Source organism: Microtus oregoni, unplaced genomic scaffold (assembly GCF_018167655.1).
Source record: "Microtus oregoni isolate MIOR12 unplaced genomic scaffold, Mior012 000024F_ref0000369, whole genome shotgun sequence".
In the NCBI taxonomy this organism is placed as follows: Eukaryota; Metazoa; Chordata; class Mammalia; order Rodentia; family Cricetidae; genus Microtus; species Microtus oregoni.
The window spans coordinates 11,989,748-11,997,769 of record NW_024543083.1 but is presented as its reverse complement, the minus strand read 5'-3'; positions in this window follow the sequence as shown (position 1 = coordinate 11,997,769).

Sequence of the window (8,022 nt, the reverse complement as noted above, 5' to 3'; positions counted from 1 at the left end):
CACCAGCAATGGATGAGGGTACCCGTTCTTCCACAGCCTCTCCAGCAAAGGTTATCCTTGGTGTTTTTGACTTTAGCCATTCTGACAGGTGTAAGATGATATCTCAAAGTTGTTTTTATTTGCATTTCCCTGATTGCTAAGGAAGTTGAGCACGACCTTAAGTGTCTTTTGGCCATTTGAACTTCTTCTGTTGAGAATTCTCTGTTCAGTTCAGTGCAGGGCGAGCCTTTTTGAACACAGATGGTGCCTCCTTAATTCCTACAGGGCCCTTCCCCATGTCTGTGATATCTTCTCTCCTCCAGACCTATATTTTTATCCTGTTGCTTTCCTGAGAGCATCAAGTGCAGCTAGGAGGAAAATATAAAGAAATTCATGAAAAACTCTGGCATAGGCACAGTTCTATTGACCACATTACCAGACTAAATATGAATTTTCAGACCTCTAATGGAAAATCTTGGGTTCATAAAACGCTCGCCTGGTGTCAAGCATAACAGAACTGTATTACTAAATAAATAAATGAATCATAAGGTAGAGATCTTTAGGACTTTTATGATTGGTCTAGAATTTGGAAAGTCCTGTTAACAATTCTTGCCACAGCCATAAAGATATTTGCAAAAATCCAATAGGAAGGTTGTCTCCAAATGGCAAGGCATGATCAGGGAAGTCCTGAGCTTGGTTTCTTGGCACAGAATTCTTGCTAGGTTCCAGTATGATATTCTGTAGCACTGTGTGTGTGTGTGTGTGTGTAATATATACAATATATGTGTATATGTGATATATGTAATGTGAATATTGTATATGTATATAATACATGTGGCATATGTATTATATATATATTTATAGTATATGTGGCATGTGTATTATATATTTATATATAATATGTATGATGTACACATTATATATGTATATATATATTATACCATAGGGGTAGTATCAAAACTGACTAAAATAGTATTTAAAAATGTGCCTAGATGCTATTATTGTTATACTTACATGAATCAGCAGTTCAAATATAAAGATTTTATAAAAAATAATCAGTCCTACTGTGATCATGCTGAATAAATTCAGTGCTAAGCATAAAGATTATTCTCTATAGAAAACTGTAGTTTCCCCTTATAAAATTTTACTCCCATATATTTCTTAAGGCTTTGCCATCCATCTTTAAACTGAATGAAATCCTCCATTTTTTAACTTGTGGCTGATGTGTACATGGCTTGCTTTTGTACGAAGGCTTTCAGCACTGATGGGCTGTTAAAATAGGTCACCCAAAGAGGTCCTGTGACTGTAAAAATCACTCTGTCACGACCAAAGCATACTGCCAAAGGGCCTATGGGAAAGTCCCAAAGGCAGGGAAAAGGGGTCAATAGTGCGCATCATAGATACGGGATATTACGGGGAGTCGGGATCCATGATTAGCATTACGGAAAACTGAAGTGAGTGTCCTTATTGTCCTAAGCCTGCCGAGATGTGGGAAAGGCTCCAGACAAGGTCAGTAAGGGTAAACTGTGTGAATCTGGAAAAACCCAAGGTGGTCACCTACTGTTAACAATCCTTAAAAACATTCTCGATTTCAGGACACAGATTCTAGCAGATTAAAACCAATTAAATTAAATATGATTTGCCATCCCAAAATTGTGAGAGAAAGAAATCACAAAGCCAGGAGCTGATAGAAACAACGAATCTTAATTTGAACCCTCCTGAGACAACAACACTGTAGAAGGGCACCAGAGAAGATAGGGGGTAATTTTGTAACAACAACTACTTACATTTGTATAATACAAGCCTTCAAAATGAATACTCCACAAGTCATGATGAAACCGTCCAAAAACATTTGAGCAGCTGTTACTCACAATCACAATTATGGATCAAAGAGTTCAACTTATCAGCTAAAGGTAAACTCCACACAGCTGAGGAATGTTTGATGGAGCTGGAGAAGCCACTCAGATTGCAGCACAGAGAAACAAGATTGAAAATAAGAATAAAAATATGAAGGGTGATGTCATCAAGTAGAAGCAAGGACTAAGAAAATGGTATGGGACAGTCTCAAGCAAATACGTAGCAGTCAGGGATAAGAAAAAAGAAACATTTGAAATAAAGTGATTAACGTTTGGGGGGCCATTTGAAGACAATGATCTACAGATGTGAAAAACACCACACACCTAAAGAGAACAAAGAAAGGAATTTTAACCTTGACATATTGATTTTTTTTTTTTGATTTTTTGAGACAGGGTTTCTCCGTAGCTTTTTGGTTCCTGTCCTGGAACTAGCTCTTGTAGACCAGGCTGGCCTCGAACTCACAGAGATCCGCCTGCCTCTACCTCCTGAGTGCTGGGATTAAAGGAGTGCGCCACCACCGCCCGGCTATGACATATTGATTTTAAGCCACAGATCAATAAAAAAAAAAAAAAAAAAAAAGAGGAGAGACCAAAGAAGCCACTCATCACCAGCAGAGCCCAGCACGAGGAATTCCCACATCTTAGAGGACATGGTGGGGAAAGTCGCAGCTGGTAGCAGGGCATGCACAAGCCTGAGCTTGCAGAGAATGCATAAGTGCAGAGGGTGTCTGCTAAAGAATTATGTTAAGGGATTTGGCCCAACTACACACACACACACACACAAACACACGCACTCATGCGCACACACACATTCACACTTCAATAAGAAATCAATAACAAATGAAGAACAGAAAACCTTTGGAAATAACAAGAGAGTTGGGTGGGGGCTTGAGAGATGACTCAGCTGTGAGGACCGGAGTTGGGTTCACAAGCACCCAAGTCAGGTGGCTCAGAACTGCCTGTAACTCCTCCTCTAGGGGATTCACTGCCGTCTTCTGGATCCTGTAGGCACCTGCACTCATAGACATGGACACTTGTATATACACAAAAAAGTAAATAATTTTTTAAAAAAATAAGATACTCAAAAATATAATGTAGAAACGTTTAATACAATAACTGATATAACAATAATAGTGATAATTCTCATGGATAACATTGGTATAAGTTATATATTTCCCACTTGGAATTTATCTTTTTATTCCAAAAAGAAAGGTTTCTCACTTTTGAGTGTCTAAACATGTTTTCTAATTTCTTTGATCTATTAGCTGTCCAAGGGTGTTAATTTTCATATATCTGTAATTTTTTCTTCTGCTATTGGTTTCTAGTTTTCATTTATCATGGTCAGAAAAGACAAAGATTATTATTTCAGTCTTAATCCTAAAACTTGTCAACCTGTATGTTGTCTGTGCTGGAAAATACTCTGCCTATTCTTGAGAAGTGTGTGTTATGCAGGCAGTGGCTATCACTTCTGTGTGTGTGTTTTGGGTTTATTTCTTCTACAGTGTTCTAAGACTGGTGTTTTCTTGTTGGTCTGTCCATTGTTGAAAGTGGGTATTGGACTCTGCTACTGTTAGCACATGGCTGTCCACTTCTCCCTTCAACTCTGTCATTATTTGCTGGATATGTCTAGATATTCTGATGTTGTCTGCTTAGATGTTTAAAACAATCACCATACCTTCCCTTCACCAATCATTTGGTCATAGTGGCCTCTGCATTTCATGATTGTTTTTTATTTAGAATTTAGCTGGTCTGATGTAAGTGTAGCCATTTTGCTTTTATATTTTTATTGCCATTTTCATGAACTACTTTTTCATTCCTTAACTACCAGCCAACAAATGTCCAAACTACAAAGTGAGGCTCTGGGGATGGTATATTTTTATACATTCAGTTGTCCCATGTCTGGATTGTGGAGTCTAATTCATTTACTATTAGAGTAATTATATAGACTAGATATTGGGATTTTGTTCATTGTTTTGTCTTGTAATTTTAAATTTATTTTTTTTCTTAATTCCTTGGAGTTAGCATCAATGACTAAATAGGGTAAGAGTAATTTCCTTTAAACTATAAGAAAATCATAATAGGTTCCTAATATATAAATGAATAAAAAAGATAATCAATCAAGAGAAAAGAGGAAAAGACATAAAATTTCTGATTCAACCACTTCCCAAGACACTTCTTATAATGATTCATTGAGGAAAGCCCCTCGGCTCTCATGTACCCAAGGACTGTGTTAGGCTTAGCGGTGCGAGAGCCAAGAACATAAGATTCTGTCCATCATGGGACTCCACCGACATCTGAAGAGACATGAATCAGCAGGGTCATCCCAGAGGTATTTGACAGCTCTCATTGGTCCAGGTGAGTAGGGCCAGCCCTCAGTGAGAGCAAATCAAATGGGAGCCAACAGTGGCCCGGTGGGGAGGAGATGTCATATATTTCTAGAAACATGAACAACTGTATTCTAAGAGAGAAGAGACCCCTTAAGGACGATCTTAAGAGGTAAGCAAAAGTTTGTATTCTTTTTAGGCATTTGGGCAATCCTCTGATGACTGTGAAAATAGATTTTGAGTTCAGGGAGGAGGTCATATAGTTACATGAGAGTAACTAAAAACAGAGCCACAAACTAATAGAGGTTTCTCATAGAACAAATCATAAAATTTGTCATTTTCATTTTTACTATCTTTGTTTTCATTCTTTCCTAATCCTTGGTCCATTAGGTACCAACAAAAGAAATACTGTCAGCTATGCAGCAAATACGTTAAGTATTGTTTAATTCATGGCTACTTGTTGTATATTTTAACTGGCAGTATTGACACATTGGGCATTCCTTCCGTATTCGGTTGTGCTGATTCAACATATAAAAGAGGACATTGTATTTTGTTCAACGTTATCATTATTTATCTCTTCCAGGGACTTGGAGGCATTTTCCACTGAAGTTGGTGCCATGAAATTACTTTACCTTCTCATCTCGGTTGTCCTTTTTCTCTCTCAAGTCACGGCAGGTAAGCCCTATCGGGCATCTTCCTGTATGAGTTCCAATGAGTTTCATCTCCCTAAGGATGCTTCCAGGGAACAGTAACCAGGGTAGGGCAGAAAGATGTTAAAGGGAAAGTCTTCCAAATCATGTTTTCACACCAACCTTGAACTGTGAAGAAATGCTGACACCTACGAAGAAGGGGGAAGAGGCTTTTCCAACCATTCTGTTGATTCTCTCTTTGGTCTCTACTGATGGATGTAGCCTTGAACAGCAGCAGACTTCACCATTAGCTATGATTGGGAGGAAGCACATTAAAGTCTGGTTGCAAAGTCAGGAAGACAAATCTCAGTCTTTTTTAAGGAGAAGACATTCATACAATTGGAACCTTGGTTTTTTTGTTTTGTTTTTCTTGGTAAAACATACCACTTTTTTTATTTAAGTGAAACATCAAATTAAGAACCTTGGTTTATTAAAGGAAAATTAGGCAATTGTTTTCCCTGTCTTGAGAAAAACGTGCCAGGTGTGAGATGAAGGGGAAACAGGGTTGACTTTCAACCTAGTGTCTAGCCTGTACATCGTGATGAGGGGTTGTGTGTCATAGCGGAGCTTAAATGCCTTTGGAGAACTTTGATTCCTTGGTTTTGGAGGTCATTGAGAATTTGGATCTTGACTCCTACAGCAAGTGAGGTGTCATCCACCTCCTTAGTATTCCTGATCCCTTACTTCTTTATCCCATTATTAACCCTTTATATAAACACATAAAATAATTACATACTTCCTGTTAAAGGTTCATTGTGATTTACAGGGTACTAATTCAGAAGACAATGAGCTCAGAAGTTAGAAACAGGCTGGAGTAGTACCTTCCTTCATCCATGATCTGTCACTTTATATGACAGTAGTTTATTAACAATGACCCACTGGGAGTAAGTAATCATGTTGTTGTAACTCCAAACAGTGATCCTGCCTCAATTTCCTTGCTGAGCTAATTTTCAGTCAAGTAGATGATAAACTATGGGGGACTCTCCTGTGGAAGAACAGGGAGAGCTCTCAGCAGTTTTCGATATGAGACACCTGCTTACAGCACTTAGGTAGATGCAAGTTGTGTCCAGGAAGAACAAGGTGATGCTGCAAAGTTACTGAGTTACACTGGAGTGGTGATGACCCAGGACCCCATGACAGGCACACGTGGCAGGGGTCTCTGCTATGAGACTAGCTCCAGTCACTTCCTTTTCAGTGTGTGCACAGAATGGTGTCAAACCGGTTCATGGAAATTGGGCTGAGGTTAGGGTGACATGGAATGCGTAGACAATGCATTCAGCTCTGATATTGGTTTCACATATGCCCAGAAAGCTACTCTGAGGCTGGTGAGAGTCACCTCTGAGACATCTGCTTGTCTGAGTTCTGGAGTTGGTGGCTTCTGCTGACGGCTGATAGTAGACTAGCCAGGGAGCACCTAGCTGCTCACTCAGTATGAGCTTTCCTTTTCCTCCAAGCAAGAGGCAGGCAAGAAGCCAGATCCAACTCTGAGTAAGGTGCAAGTTATTTTTCTGCTCAGAAAACCTCCACCTCAGATTGTGTCTGTGATTCTGAGTCCTTTACTCAAAAATTAGTTTAGATCTACAATCTCTTCTTATGATGCATATTGTCAAGCATGGATTTATAAGCCCGAGACTTGTGTACAAATTTTGAATTGTTGTGCCTCAAAAGAGTTTCAAGCATATCATGTCTTCACACATTTTAATATCTGTCAATACAATCCTTTTTGGGAACCATACTATGGTATTATATTCCCAATGGTATCTTTTCCTGAGAAGATGAAATCACAAAGTCTTAATTGCATCAAAATGGCATTCTTGAGCAGTTCTATGAAAAAGCCCCAGTGTTACCACTGAGTATAAGAGTTCCATGATATGCTGGTCCTATAGGAATATTTCAAGATTCTTATCCTTCCAATTACAACTCAAATATTTTCATTTATAACCATCCCCTGAAGGCTGTAAACAGGAAGGAGAGACTGAGCGGAAAGATTCGGCACAGAGGGAAGGCGCCTTCATCCACAGTGAGTCCATAGGTTCCTGATCCTACTGGGTGGTGTCAGTTCCTGCCCAGGGAGCTTGAGAACTTCTACCTAAAGCAGCTTATTTTCCTTCCACAGATTATGAGCACCATTACTGTGATTCTCTCATAAGTGTGTGCCTGAGGAGGAAAACAAACTGTACCCGAATGCCAGGGTTGTGCCCTGGCAGGAGCTTCTGCTGTGTGAGAACCATGACCTGAGGGATCCATTTCCTGTCCTTCCTGAATTATATCAGATGCTGAGACTGCATTGTGACATTCTCTTCATTTATTATCTAATCCTTAAATAACCATTGATTACTTTCTGTGTATCAGAACAGTGCTAGTGAGCCACACAAGACCCTGTATCAGAAAAATAAAAGGCAAAAAAGAAAAGGTAGACCAGAAGTGATAACATGAGGGGGGTTAGTCATTGGAGATGTGGAATCTTGGAAGAAGACTTGATGAATAATGGACTCTTGTGGGAAATTATAGTTCCTGGAGTATTAAAGCATAATTTAGGTAGGAGGTGGTTATTTAAGAGACTCTGGGACTCTTCATGGGTGGCAGATGAATAGTATCAATTGGGGAGAAGACAAGGGTGGCAGAGTATTGGGGGGGGGTTGTTATCCTCTTGAATACCAACACTGAAGACATGGACACAGGTTGGACATCAAAAAAAGGCATTACAGAACAGTATAGAGAGCACACGTTCCAGGGGTTGAGGGTGCCAAAGAAAGCGGGAGATGAAAGAAAGCGAGGGGATTGAGGTGCAACCTGTGGGGCCTTCGCTTGCAGCCATCCTGGTAAACTGCTCTCCTATGTCAATTTCTTCAGCATCACAAAATTGTTGTAGAGCCATGAGGTTAAACATATCTTGGTAGTATCTTAAGTTCTTACGTCTCCTACTCTAGCCATGCTCAACTTGAATTTAGATCGAGCATAGCGTTTGGCCTCAGAGACTCCATCTTCTAAGTGGCATCAGTGGACTTTTAGAGGGTGGAATTTTTTTCTTACTGTCCTCTGATTATGAAGAGCAGGCACTCCAGGGCTGTTCACAAGCCCTACTGGTAATCACTGATAAATCCTTGATGCTCGGGGAAAGGGAGAGATTCTGGATCTTCTTAGGTCACCAGGCAGAATGTAGCCCCCTGAATT